At 43.7% G+C, this 15272-nt stretch overlaps 1 protein-coding gene across 1 annotated transcript in view; it reads right to left on the reverse strand.

The window, feature by feature from the left end:
- The window catches only part of SLIT3 (slit guidance ligand 3), a 589537-nt gene that overhangs the window by 366385 nt on the left and 207880 nt on the right, over window positions 1-15272 (reverse strand). The window lies entirely within an intron of this gene.

The following is a 15272-nucleotide window of genomic DNA, read 5'->3' on the forward strand; positions in this document are numbered from 1 at the left end:
ACTCATAAAAACCCAGCAGATAGTATTTTTTTTTAAGAGATGGAAACTGAGGCCAGAGAACATTTCTAGTTACATAGCTAGAAAGTGACAGTCAAGATTTGAACCCAGGTGTTCTGCTACCAAATTTAATGTATTTTTTAAAGATTTCTTTTATTTATTTATTCATGAGAGACAGAGACAGAGAGAGAGAGAGAGAGAGAGAGAGAGAGGCAGAGACACAGGCAGAGGGAGAAGCAGGCTCCTTGCAAGAAGCCTGTTGTGGGACTTGATCTCAGGTCTCCAGGATCATGCGCTGGGCCGAAGGCAGGTGCTGAACCGCTGAGCCACCCAGGGATCCCCCAAATTTAATGTACATTTTACGCAATGCTGCCTGTATGCTGAACAAAACTGATGATCCTGCCTAAATGCAGCTACGAGGGTGGGTAGTCTCTTCCCTCCATGAACGTCTGTCCTGTGAAGTTGGATTTCCTTCGATATTGACTCAGTTCTAGGAGCACTGTCTATGGGATTAGCTGTTGATGAATCCTTTTGGACATTTCATATAGACTCCCAGGATGGTATAGCTCTTAGGGACCAAGTTCAAACTCCTCATTTTACAGATGGTGACAGAAAAGCCACAGAGGGTAGTTTTGAAATTAGAGCCCAGACTAATTTTTTTTTTTATTTTAAAGATTTATTTATTTATTTATTTATGATAGACATAGAGAGAGAGAGAGAGAGGCAGAGACACAGGCAGAGGGAGAATCAGGCTCCATGCCGGGAGCCCGACGTGGGACTCAATCCCGGGACTCCAGGATCGCGCCCTGGGCCGATGGCAGGCGCTAAACCGCTGAGCCACCTAGGGATCCCCTAATTGCTCATCTTGACACTATGAGCTTTGACCTTTCACCCCTACTATTTAATTTTATCCTCAAAACTTCTTTGAAGAGGCGTGGAAATTATTACTACTGTCCTTGAAGAAATGGAAGCCCAGAGGGGCAAAGTTCACATGGTTACAAGTTCTATACGATACTGGTGGAGAGGTTCAAAGCTGGAATTATTGATACTACCTAAAATTCTCAAAGAGGAACCCTTAGAGAGTCTTAGATGTTCATAAGAAGTAAGATTAATGCCTCTCTCTCTCTAATCAGCTTGAAACACAGTCAAATCTCCTCTCCAACTACCAGATAAACATTCAGCATCCACCTTTCCAACTGCTACTGTTTACAGTGTATCATAAAGGGTGCTAGAATCAAGAACGACAGAACAAATTCTCCCTACACCATCCCAAATGAATTATGTGGAAACCGTCACATAGAGCAGGGCCCAAGGTTCATGTCAGAGTCCTCATAAATCCATTCCCCTCCACTTGGGTGGCTCCTCCAAAGTGTTTGTAAAGTTGAGCTGATGTCCTGGTATCCCCAGAAGTTCTAAGCCTGTGTCTCTTGGGAATAAATTGAAGGAGGCTGACCACCAAAGCAAGTCTCTTTTTGACTTGACCTTTGACTGGACTGTAACAGACATCCGACTCATTGCTGGGGCATTTGGAGGCCAAGTCACCCCTCCTATCCCCAAGATGTCTTTGGGTCCTGGGAGTACTTCTATTCCCATGGTATTGTGGGTCAGGATGAAGGTGGGTATCAGCAAATCCCCCAAGAGGGCCTATTCCATGGGAGCTAGAAGACTTCTAACACAGCATGCACCTCTCTCTGTTTGTCCTATCAGCAAAGAGGGAGGGAGAAAGGGTGAGGGCAGCCTCAAGAGTTACATCAAAACTATTCATTAAAAAATTAAACTATTCAAAAGTGATATGTTTCAACAGAAAATTGGCCATCATTCTGCACATTTGCTTAAATGATAGTGTCTTTCATGACTGCTATCTTTGAGTCAGGCACTGTGTTTTATAAGCTTTAGCACATTTGCTACTAAAGAAAACTGAGATAAATGCCATCATCCCATTTGAAAGATGAGAAAACTGAGGCTCAGAGGGGTGAAGTGACTTGGTGCAAGTTCACAAAGCAAGTACATAGCAGAGCCAGGATTAAGACATGGTCTAACTATTATAACACATATATTGCCTGACAATGACATTTAAAAATAGCTTTGGTTAGTGTGTAATTTGTTGTGTTATACTTTGCTGGGCTTGACTGCAGTGTAATATCATATTTTCCCAATCCCAAACCCAGAGTTGATCCTATCCTTCCCTTAAGAATGAAGTTATGGGACGCCTGGGTGGCTCAGTGGTTGAGCATCTGCCTTTGGTTCAGGGCGTGATCCTGGAGACCGGGGATCAAGTCCCACATTAGGCTCCCTGCATGGAGCCTGCTTCTCCCTCTGCCTATGTCTCTGTCTCTCTCGCTGTCTCTCATGAATAAATAAATAAAATCTTAAAAAAAAAAAAAAAAGAATGAAGTTATATAGCCAGCAAATGACATTTTTTTGTTAAAGTAGGACACCCTGAGCCCTCAACAGGTAATTACACCAACATTAACATCGTAACACAGAATGGGCCAAGGGCAAGAGGAGGCAATCCACACAATAAGAAATTCAAATAGCCAATGCATACATGAAAAAAAAAGGGCAATCTGACTTGTATGGAAAGAAAAAAAGCTTAAAGTAAATCAATTACCAATCTCTGTGTCTTGGAACCTAAAAAAGATATTAATCATAAAAATGATAATGCTCAGTGTTGTAGAACATCAGCAAAAACATTAAAATTCTCTTTTAACCAGGACCTAAAACTTTTACCCAAGGAAATGATGATAGTGCTCACTATATTTCTAAAAGGATGTTAATTGCAATGTTGCTTATAATAATATGTTTCAAAAATAGTTCAAATGTCTAACAATAGGCACAGATTAATAAATTATGATACATCTATGTAATGACATACTTTACAGATCTTAAACAATGATTCCGTAGAAGATGATTTAATGACATGGGAAAATGGTCGTGATATATTGCTAAGGCAACAAATGTGGAGATAAATATATGCCTAGAAGAAGACAAGGACAAATATGCAATATTAATAGTAAGACAAATTTTGATTATTATTCTGTTCCTTCTGGGAAATTTCTAAAATTTCCAAAATGACCATGTCTTTGTTTATAATACATACATACATTCTGCATACATACACATACACACACACACACACACACACACACACACACACATATATAATGAAGAATAATTATCCCACTTAGGCCATGGGGCTCATATATCACATACAGGACGTGATGCAGGGGGAGGAGGCTATTTTAATTCTCAGCCCGATGGGATATGGTGGCTGAGCCTTCGCAACAGCCATTTGCAAGCTCATACACCTCTAGCTGGTTGGGCCTCCCAATTTACATCCTACCTAGAGACCTAGATACACCTGTGGAAATATTCCAGTTGGATTCAGTTTGTGAGGGACCACTGGCGCCTGAGGAATGTGGCAGAGAGTGTTTTGTAAAGCACTCCATAAAACACAAAGACATGGCTCTGAGAGAATGTCCTCTGCACGTTCCTGTGTCTGCAGGCTTCCTGCCTCCAACACAAAACAGTGGTTCTGTTGTGTACTGCAAAGAAAAAGAGATAGGCTTAGGCCAGCTACTGAGAACACACAGGGCAGTAAGCCAGGTTGGAACACTTGAGGAAAATTATTTAGTTATGATCATTATTAGCTGCTTTTAATCACAATAATGAACTAATACAGCAGTACTTATGCTTGGGAAAGTCAAAGAGGATCCATTAAAAATCTAATTAAAAGCCAGTCCTTAAGAAGAATCATGGCTTATTTATCTCTCTATTAGGTAATATAAACTAGTGAACTGTGCAGCTTGGATATTTTCCACCAGTCAAGCTGGTAAGGACTATTCCCCGTTCAGCTATAAAAGTACAATAAATCCTACTTTAAGGGATCTCTTGCTATGTTTTTAAGAAGAGAGACAATGAGGAAGGAAAAAAGTGAGGGTGAGAGGGAAAAGAATGTCAATAACAAGATTTCTTCATTTATATCTTGCCATTTTCCAAAAAAGTCCTATATTTATATTTCCATAGAAAAAAAAGTACAGAGTAGTCTGTTGGTAATAGACTTTAGGAACTAGACTGTGTTTGATAATTATTTACTATAGGCAAACCTCTGAGCTGGGTGCTGAGGTAAAGACCTTAAGGTAAAAGGGAACTCAGGTAGGGCATGAAGATGAAGCCTGCGGTAAAATTGGAAAACTGTATTGATTACCAGAGGGACCTGTTTAAGGAGGGCTGTAAGCTATACTCTGAGCTTCCCAGTGGCCAGAGTAAAGATATATATAAAAGTTCAAAATGTAGCAATCCCTCTATAGAAACAAAGTCCTTTCTGGCAACTAATAATTGGAAGGAATTTCTTTTGTGAGTTTCAAAAGCAAAACAAAACACCAATGTCCCCAACAATACCCTTTGAGAGGCTATATGTCTGGCAAATTTCCAGACTGCTTCTTAGGGATCCCCCTTGTCCAGCAAGTCTCCATAGGCCTAAAGCAATGAGGTCCAGGTGGCTAGGAGGCGGATGAGACAGGGAAGCGAGGGGACTGCCTGTGGTAGAGCACACCTTAGAGTGTGCACATGTGTGCACTTGTACACAACACACTCAGCCTACCCAGCTGGAGAAACTTTGCCATAGTACTTCTACTCTACTTATGGGGAAACTCCTATTAATTATGTAAATTTTAAAAGCCTCAAAAAGAGTGCAGAATCCTTTTGTTATGATCCCATAGGGAAAGGTTACCTTCTAACATTCAGCAGCTCAGGGGCAATTCAGTTTCAATTAATAAGTTTGTTGGGTTTGTTTTTAGCCTCTACAACATATAGGAGGAGTAAGTGGACAGCGTCAACTATGCTACAATGCAGCAGAAAGCGCAGATAGGAAATGATATAAACAGCTGTGAGCACTTTACTAACTAGCCAGACACAGGTGACACGATTGATGGAATCCTCACAAAACCTGTAGAGAGAATTACAACCACCACCCCTGATTGACAGAAGAGGCATGAATCAAGAGTCACGGAAATCCTCAGCATCAGACACTGGAGTTGAATGCAGGCCCCACTCCAGAGACCACCTATCATGGCTGGGGGCTGGCTTCTGGATGCTCTCATATAACGAAGAACAGGAAAGTCACATGCAGCTGGCAGACGAGGCATGTGAAGAAAAGTGCCATGGAAGGCCCCAAAAAGCTCACGACAGGAGATTTGCAATCAGAATCACTTTAGGACCAGAGTCAGCAGACTGATCAGAGTCAGTGCCACCGAAGATACATTTAGTCCTCATTAACAAGTGAGGCGGCTTTCAGCATTTCCAGCATAGGACCATGAACTGGGTCCTATGCAATTCACCACAGAGAGAGGGAACCTGCCTTGGGTCCTTGAGGAACTCAAACTTGGAGGAGTGCTCCCAGAGGCCTTGGGAGCCTGGGAGAAAGGTATCTAACTTCCACTGGGGGCTTCACATACTCTGAGTAGTAAGACGATTACAGGTACAGGCAATGTAACATGCAAATGTGTATGAGAGAATGCAGGGGTTATAAGGGGTTTGGCAAGAGTCGAGGGAGGCTGACAGTGAAAGGAAAACAAAAGAGTGTGAAAGGGTGTGTAACACATGAGGACAGACAAGAAAGCAGGGGCCTGTCCAATCCACAGAAGGGTTTGGGCTTTATTCTGAGAGCCATGGGAAATTCTGAAGGTGTTTAAGCAGGATTAAGTCAAGGTCAGAGGGCAGTTTTAGAAAGGTCACTTCACCTGCATATGGAGGAGGCACAGGAAGGTGGACTGAAGACAGGGCAGCCGGGACAGGCTGGGCAGAAGTTTATGGGATATAGAAGAGGGTAGTGGCAGTAGGAATGGGAAAGGAAGAGGAAAGAAATGCGGGTAAGAGGAAAGTTGGAGCAGATTTTCCATGCTGAAGCTGATAGGTGATGCAGAAGGGACAGGGGATTTAAAGGAGTTCAACACGGGGGACATCGTGGTGCTTGCAGAAATCAGATGCAGGAGGGCACTGGATGGTTCTGGGGTTTCGGGAGCATTCCAGGGACAAGATTCCCCTCGGAGAGGCTACTACCTGTCGCTGTGGCACAGTCTGAAAGTCTTAACTCTGCTTCCGGCCCAGACGAAGAGAAACTTTTTGATCACCACACATTCTGTGTGAGGTATAATCTCAGACTGTCTGCTGTCACTGACCATATGTTGCAAAGAGGACTAAAATTTGAGGTTTCGGCTAAAACTCTCACCAGGGAAAAGCAAAAGGCAAACTTGAACTAATTGCTCCGGTGGTTGAGATGACCTTTAGAAACAAGTCTGAACTTTTGTCAGCGTGTTATCGGTATTTCCATCAGGAAGTATTTCAACCAGCTAATGTTTGCCAACTGGGAGGACCAAGTGTTCAGTTCAGCATCAGGGTTTCTGTGCTAATCTGACCTTCTGAGGTATTTAAAGATGCAAAGGCCAGATTCATCACTTGAGTTCCCAATCCCATCGCCTGAATGCCATTGTGCTACACTCACCAACACGTGCCTAGACTTTCTCCATATCTTTTCCTCCAAAAAAAAGAAAAGAAAAAAGGAGACTGATGCCCCAACTTTCAAATGGATCTTACACATTTTAGACTCCCATGCTGCTGAGCCACCTTAATCATCATCAACCTTTTTCCTTAAATTGTATAGCAATTAGGCAATTGGGGTTTGGAGCTAGCACACTGGGTTTGAATCCTGGCTTCCTCACTTGCTAGCTGTGTGTCCTTGGGCAAGCTATTTAACCCCATAAGCCTCAATTCCCCATGTGTCAAGTGCTACTTCTAAGAGAACTCACCTTCCAGGTAAGGTGGTTCCTAGGCTGCCATGAGATGGGTCTTGAGATGGCACTCATTACGAGCGAAGGCATGTGGGTTGTTCTCATTATATGTGGCCATGATGGTAAAAAACCTTTGGTATGCTTAATCTCACAGAAGATGCTAGCTTCAGCACCTGATCGGAGCCCATGTAGCGGACACAAAACCAGGGATTGTGCTCATTTTTCTCCTTTATAAGCAGAAGCAATAGACAAAATCATTCCTGCACAGTCCAATACCTCCAACTATATTTTACTGCTCTATGAAATAGCAGCAGACGGAACCTAGAGCTTAATTAAACTCTGGTTTTGTATAATGTAAGGGAGGAGAAGGAGCCTTTGTGGGAAAAGTAGTTCATAGGACACTGATTCCTGGGTGGAGAGCATGCAGAATGACAAATGGTTATCCTTAAAGAGGGCATTGGAGGAGGGCTTTTTCTGACTTCCAATGTTTTCTGTAGGTTGCTGTTCCTCTGATGAGGCCACATCCCTTTAGAACACTCTGTGCTTTCCATTTTCCCCTAGCAACATGAGCCTCCACGTTGTGGGGTGAGGGTGGGGAGGTTCTGCAGTATCCCTTGGACTGGGAATCATTGCTGGGGGTCAACCTAGAATCCAGGGTTGTGACTGGAATGGAAACTCTGCCTGCCCCTCTTTCTACCACACAGGCCTTGTGTTCTTGAGTTACTGCTATGACAGACTTGGCCTCTTGTTCAGAAAATAGCTGTTATTGCCTTCTCCGTTCCTTGTGTGGGCTGTTGGGACAGTGGGCGGGGCGGGTAGAGAAGTTAGAGGAGAAGTTGAGGAAATGACAGGTGCAGGGCTCTCAGAATGTCACAGGGAAACTGCTTGAAGGTAACAAAAGCTCCCTTTGATGTTTCTTGGATCTATGTTGGCTTGAGTTGCGACTAGAACAATAGCTCACTTTTGATCCTCAAAGAGCCAAAGAGTTGTTAATTAGCAGGTATGAGAATTACTACCTCCAGATTCCAGAAACCAGTGCAAGGGAGAGGAAGATGGCCTCCACATAGAAGCACTGGATCAAGAGAGAGGGGACTTTTGGAGATGTGGTGGTGGGGTGCAGACAGTTGGGAGAGTCTCAGAGTACAGCAGAGCATAATGCTAAAAATGAAGAATAAGAACGTTATTGAGTGTTGTCATTTGGCTGCTCCTTGCTAAATCTTCCATGTGCCGTATGTTCTTTAACCCCGACAGCAACCTGAGCTGTCTGCGTCCAGTCCCAGGCTGTCAAGGACTGTGTTCTCCTACCACCTGCGCTGCAGGTCTCTCTACATAAAGAGACCAACAGCACACTGGACTGGGAATGAGAAAGCTGAGCATTCTTCTTATTGCTGTGTGACCCTGGAGAAGTCACATAAGCTTCCTGAACTCTAGGTGTCTCCCTCCTCTGTCACATGGGTTTGTAAATGGCCTCCTCAAGGGTTTGAGAGGAGCAAATGACTTCAGGCATGTATCTCTCTGTATAAAATCAACTTTTCCATTATTCACATCAGGTCTCACCAGCTCTGAGAGGACTATGATGAAAGTTGAGTACAAATGAAGAGGTGACTCATTATTCAAAGCTGAAGTCTCTCAGGTGGATCACATAGAGCCACCACACTAGGTATCGCCTGTCTGTAGAGGTTTTATCATCCTGACATAGACCCCCCAGGGAGAGGGCTAGGGATGTCTCTACACTCCAGCTGGGCAGGAGTCAGCACAGAGCAGTGGGAACCTAGCCAGGAAAGATCACCTGCAAGGCTGGGTAACTGCCCAGTGTAATCTCTTGATAAACATTACACGCCCAACCCTGGTCTGAGTGTCTGGATGCTCATGCCATTGCCTCTGGCCATTCTCAGCCTCCAGCAGTCCCTCTTGTTTATCAGCACTGCACCCTGCAGCAGCCCAAACTGTTCCAGTGAAGGGCACCTGCCTCTTGCTGAAACACTGCCAGCCTCCACAGCAGACCCCAGCCTACTTCCCAACACAGCGGTAGCTTCAGTGGCCAGAGGGCTCATCCAGTAATTATAGCACATTCATTTAATATTTATTGGTAAATGCTCATGCAGTGCAGGTTGCATGTAAGCACTGAAAATTTATCCTTCAGACCTGATCCTTCACATCCTATTTGGCTTTTATTTTATAGCTCCTTTTCTTACACCAGTCTCCCCTCTCTCCTCCCTCACGTTCCTTGCTTTCTCCTTGGGGTTAGAGGGACTGAATCTCCTAGTTCTCTTATACTTCCAGATGCACCAGCACATTAAAAAGGGGGGAGGAATGAGCCTTGTATACGTGATGGTCACCACCACACCCAAGCCCATTCTTCTTCCAACACTTGAGGAATTCTCCATAGTTTAAGTCTTGCTAGGAGGCAAAGCCACTTTGCCTAAAGTTCTAAAATACAACCAGACAATGCCAAATATTTGTTTCCTAGACTCCCTTGCAGTATGATAGGCACAATGCTATTGAGGCTCTGCCAGTCAGACAGAATAGATGCATAGGTGAATGAGAAGAATGTTTCTTGAGGAAGGGGGATTTAGAAGAATCCTTTTCAGAAGTTGGGCAAGATAGAGTTCTGGGGCAGTAGTAGCTGGAGTAGGCAGTGGTGAGCACCACACCATCTCCAAAGCTGGGTGGAGACAGCAGTGTTGCCCTTCAGCATAAGTCTCCAGGGTGGTTTTGGGTACTGTTCCTGACTGGGTGGTTTCCAGGTCTCATTTCCCATCTTCTTGAGAAATTCTGTAGGCCACCCAATATCATTTTTAATGCATTCCTAATGACACAAATAATAAAGTAATACTAATAGTAAAGCTAGCATCTATTGAGTATTTCCATATTCCAGGCACTGCCTTAAAATTTTTTATATAATAACTAATTTACTTCTAAAACATACACTTAGAAGTAAGTATAATAAGTAATCCAATTTTACAGCTGAAGAAGCAGAATGTCGGAGAGGTAAGTAACTTTGCTGAGGTCTTAGGGTCACCTTTTCCTTTTACCACCTCCTAAGGAGTTGGGCTGAAGTATGGAATTCTGGATTAAAGCCATCATGCTTAGGGTTGCTAACTCTGGCTCCTCTGGACCTGGAGCTGAGGTGAGCCTTCCATTTAAGGGCGATCATTTAAAAAAAAAAAAAATAAGGGCGATCATTTACACCTCTGAGTATTCTCTTCAGTGAGGCTGAAACTTCTTCCAGAGGAACTAATCTGTGGTCTTTTCCCTTGGCCAGCTTTGCTACGAAAGAGAGTGATGGCCCAAAGTGGGACAGGTCCCCAGAACTCTCCGGGTCCAGAGATGCTGTGGAGACAAGCTAGCTGCTTCAAAGACAGAGGGTGTTCTCTGGAAATGTCACTGTTGACCCTTTTAATCACCATCCCATGATTGGATTAACTTGACTGAGGGCTCGCAGATTGAGCTGTTCTCACACATGGAGCAGTTTCACAATGCAGGAAACCCATCCCACAAACCATCAAGAAGGAGAGTTGGATATAAACATAACACATCCCTGAGGGGCTCTGCATATGGATGGGTCATGATTCGTCACCTGGGAGTGATTGTCTTGTTTTTGCTCTAATTTTGTACCAGACACTTTGGGGTGATGGTTGGGTTTAACATTTTTGTTGTCTTTTCTCATCCTAGAAGGAAGTCTAAAGTAGCTGTGACTCTGGTATGAGAGGGAAGAGGGAGGGCATTGGCTGATGCCAAGATTTTTATGTTATTTTTCTTGAATCAACGACCATGAGCGTATACTTGGGGAACAAAGTCTCTCTGCAACAGGGGTGAGTGAAGACCTGGAATTTTCTCTTGGTGTGTTTCTGGCGCTGCTTGTGTACATATGCCTAAATCCTGGGAAATAATAAAATCTGTGTCCTAAAGTTTTGTGAGGCTTTCAAGCATCTTGTTAAGAAGTTCTCCCTCCCCAAACTCTAGAGTGAGGAAAGTTGTTTGCCTAAATTTTAGCTATGTGGGGCCGGCTATATAAATACTTTGTAGCACACCCCCCCACCCCCAAATCTGTGAGGGGTTGCCTGAGCTTGGCTCATGCCTAGAGTAGTCTGCTGAAGCATAGGACAGGCTTGGATTCTTATATATAGATAGAACTATTGAGGGAAGAATTATTAATGACAGTACTCTATTCAGAGTTCCCACTGCCCTTCATGCAAAGCCCTACAGGATCTGCCTCTTAGATCTCATCTAGCTCTTTTTCCCAGCCATGCTAGTCTGTTCTTGGTGCTTCTAACAAGCCAGGCTAATCCTCATCTACCTTTCCATTGGCTCTTTCCCTGCCTGGAGCACACCTTCCACAAGCAGGACTAAAGCAACCCCCTGGGTGAGGCAGGCTCTTCCCTCATTGGCATCTGGAACCTTGCTATTCGAAGTGTGGTCCAAGAAGCAGCAGCATCAGTATCACTGGGGAGGCTGTCAGAAATAGCAACTCTCAGGCACCATTCAGGCCTTCTGAATCAGCATCTGCATTTTTAACAAGATCCCCAGGGGATTCTATCCACAGGAATGTATGAGAAGCCCTGAGTTAGAACTTGGCTTGAATGTCGCCACCTCCCTGTCCCCTGGGAGGACTTCCCCGAGTACTGCAGCTTCCCGACCAGAGGTCATCCCCAGTGCTAACCATCACCACTCCCTTGTCTTGTCCCAGCTTGTTCTCTACATAGTACTTATCACAATGTGACATTTCCACTTGACTTTCAGTTTGTCTGTATGTCTGTATGGAACTGGTCTTGTTGGTTTACCTGGAGCCCTTAGGGCCTAGACCAATATCTGATGCATAGCTGGAGTAGACACTCCACAAATATTTCCTTTTTCTTCCAGATTATTTTATTTTTTCAGCTTTGTTGAAATTAGACAAATAAAACTATCAGATATTTAAGGTGTACATCATAATGGTTTGACAAACATGCACATTAAGAAAAGATTCCTCCATCCAGTTAATCAACACACCTATCCCCCCTCACATATTTATCTTTTCCCCAATAAACATTTCTTCAGTGAGTGAAAGAATCAACTAGTCAATTACTACAAGATGTAACCTTTCCTCCCTCCCTCTCTATTGATGGATCCATTGCTCTATCTAGCTAGTCTGTCTCTGTGGGCTTTCCTACAACAAATTCCCATCAGAGGGGCGAAGGGAAATGCATTGGCATCTTGGGGTGGGGAGATGACTCCACCCTGCTCCTTGAGGATCTGTAATGTGGTGAGAGGCATCCTGGAAATGTTCCTGACCAAAGCAGAGTCCCCTTGTGCTCTGGGTGAGAGTTTCCTGCAGAAGGCCTATCAACAAGGGCATGACCCTTAGGGAAGTTTCATTTAGGAGAGAACCAGCCTGACGCTGGCCCTGGCACTGGGCTGGTTTGACCCCGGCCATAGGAAGTTGCAAGGGAATTATAGGAGAGAATATAGATTGAGTTTTTCCAATAGTTTATAAAGAGTGTTATTCAAAGGTCAGGAGGGTTGGGAGGCTTTTTCAGACTTCAGCAAGATCAAAGAGAGCATATATTAGGGCCAGAGTTTGTTCAGGAGGCTGTGATTATTGCATAGGGCTGGCATATGATGGGCCTGTGATAGACTTACAGTAAGTATTGGCTGGATGAAGGACTTTGCAGATCCCACAGTAGAGGACTCCTCACCCCTCTGCCTGTCTTCTTCCACCATCTTTGTGTTCTCTCTCTCTTTCCTTCCCTCTGTTCGTTTTTCTTTCCTACCTCTCTCTCTAGCTTGCTAAAACTTTCTTTTGTAGAACACATTCTGAAAAAAATAGTCAATATTGGGTTGTTCCTGCTCTCATACTCACTCTAAGAGATGAGAGAGGGTGGAAGAAATTTGTCTTCAGAGTCTAAGAGAAATAGGGGAAATATTATAATTCAATCTCTGGAAATTCTAGTCTCTGGAAATTCTAGAATAAATTGTAGAATATTGCAATTAACAACATTTCCCAAGAATATTCTTTTTAATTTCAAGTTTGAGAAAAGCTAATCAGAATCTAGTTCAGGACTTCATATATAGTCAGAGAAATATTATTTAACTGATGGGTCTTGGGAAAACTAAGTACTTAGAGGATAATAAAAATATACCCCAGTTTTACATACCCTTATCTAAAAGAAAGGTGTGCATGTACACACATGGAAGGAATATATAGCAAAAAGGTAGGGGTGGATTATTTCTTGGTGAGCTTAGGTATTCTTTTCTACCTTTTCCACAATTCTCAGAATGAGTGTCCACAGCTCCCTTAATTATTAAAAATGAAAATCCTGTTGTAAAAAATATTAAGAGTTATTTTAAAAAATAACAGTACTTCACAGGTACACTTTTCTCTGGCCGTGTCTCTTTGCTGTTTGCTGCCTGGCTTGCTGGGCCAATTGATAATCATGGCATCCAGCCCACACAGGATCAGGACCACTGTCTCTTGCAGAATCCTAGGAGCATGGTCTGGGATCCCCCCCTTCAACTTGTTTCCCCCATAGGGGCTGTATCCTGTGCATATATTACCCACTCCTGACCTTAGCCACCCACTGCTTCGATCAAATCACATCAGGTTATAAAATACAGAGTTCAGCAATAAGGCAGTGTCCAAGTGTAAGGACTTCTCAGGCTCACATCCAGCCCATATTGGCCAGAAGCAGCAAGAAATGGCTGTATTTTGAAGCAAAAAATCCAAACCTCTCTTTTTCTCCCCCTTTTGTTTCCCTTGCTTCATATTTCTCCTTCTTTCTATATTCTTTGCTTCTCTTTTCCTCTCTACCTTCAGATTTCATACCGTTTCTTACCTAATGCATACCAGGAACTCTGGGGCTGCCTCCACAAATACATTTCTCCTTAGATACACACCACCAGTAAAATGAATGTCTTTAAACCTCCCATCTTACAGATGAGAAGCCTGAAACTCAGATCAGTCAAATGGCTAAGTGGGAATCATAGACCATAAAAGGCGAGCTACCTCCAAGCCTGGAACACTTCCTGCTTCAGCCCGTGATCCTGATTGTCCTTGCTTCCTTATTCTCCAGCATCCCCTTCCTATCACTTTCCTTTCTTTACTCTTCAACTTTTTCCCAAGAGCATGTCTAAGATGAGAAAAGGAAAAGCAAACATGCAGTGAAAATAAGCAGGCGAGGGCTTTCACAGACAGTATCCCAACAGATCATGCAACAACTCAGTAAGGTAAGTAGCACGTGTTCCCTCAAATACGTACTGCATGCTAATGGTGTGGCAGGTACTACACTAGATGCTCTGAGTGAAACAAGTTAAGAAAAAGATCCATCTCTTGCCCTCAAGTTGCTTATAGTCTAGTGGATGCTTCCATTACCATTTGTTTTCAAAAGATAATGATACCTAGGGTTGGAAGAATTAATAAGCCTCTTCAATGACATAGTTCAAACCCAGAATCCTCCTTAAGACACTCCAGATTTCAAGCTTCTTAATGGCACAGAATTCTGGGGATATCTAAAAAAAGCATACCTTCCTTGAATCAGCCTTCACCTTTGGCTTTCTAAGTAGGAAAGAAAAAAGGAGGAGAGAGGGATTGAGGGGAGAGTGGGGAGAGAAAAGCAGATCCTTGTCCCTCATCCTGCTGATACTGGAGATGACTGGCCAGATGCATTCCCTCCTCCTCCATGTAGGAGGGCACATGCTTCAAGGGACCTAGGCTGTCAGGGCAGGGTTTGCCCAGGTGGATGTGTAAACCAGAGAATTAAAGGGTGGGACCTGTAGCATGCACCTGACTCCTTTCACCTTGTTTTCCACATTCACAGCCTCTGGCTAAACAAAGAAGCTTTGTTGCTCATCCTTGATCGCTGACAGAGAGAATTCCAACTCTTTTAATGGAAAAAAGATTCCCAGTGACGGGAGAGAGGAGGGTCAGAGACAGGATCCCAAGCTTTGAGGTCCTAGGAGAAGGTGGTGATTACGGTGTTGACGATGAAGGTAACAACACAGAATATTTATTGAATGTTTATGTGCCTATCACCATGCTAAGTGCTTTTACATAACATCTCATTTAACCTACAATAAAATAATTCTGTGACATAGGCACTATTGCCATGATCATTGCAAAGAGAGAGAGTCTCAGGCTGGGAGACATAACTTCCCCAAGCTCCCCTTAGTAGGTGATAGAGCTAGGAGTTGATCCCAGGCAGTCTAGCTCTAAAACTGCGCATGCTCCGCTGTGCTAGTCGGCCTCCTTAGTGAAAACTATAAAGCACAAACATGGTTCATCCTCAGTAAATATTAGTTTCCTTTTCTATTTTTAAAACTCTCCTGAGGAAGTTGTTTTTTAACAAACCTCCCAGTTCTCTGACCCATCAGTGACTCTCCTTTCTACCATACAGCCAACTCTGTGGTCAGGTGGGGAGACTCTCTGAGTGTCTAACTCCCATCCCTCCTGCTGCAGATGAGCCCTCAGAGTCCTTGGCTGGCTGCCACCAAATGTCACCTTGGTGCTAG

This window comes from Vulpes lagopus, chromosome 3 (genome assembly GCF_018345385.1).
Source record: "Vulpes lagopus strain Blue_001 chromosome 3, ASM1834538v1, whole genome shotgun sequence".
Taxonomy (NCBI): Eukaryota; Metazoa; Chordata; class Mammalia; order Carnivora; family Canidae; genus Vulpes; species Vulpes lagopus.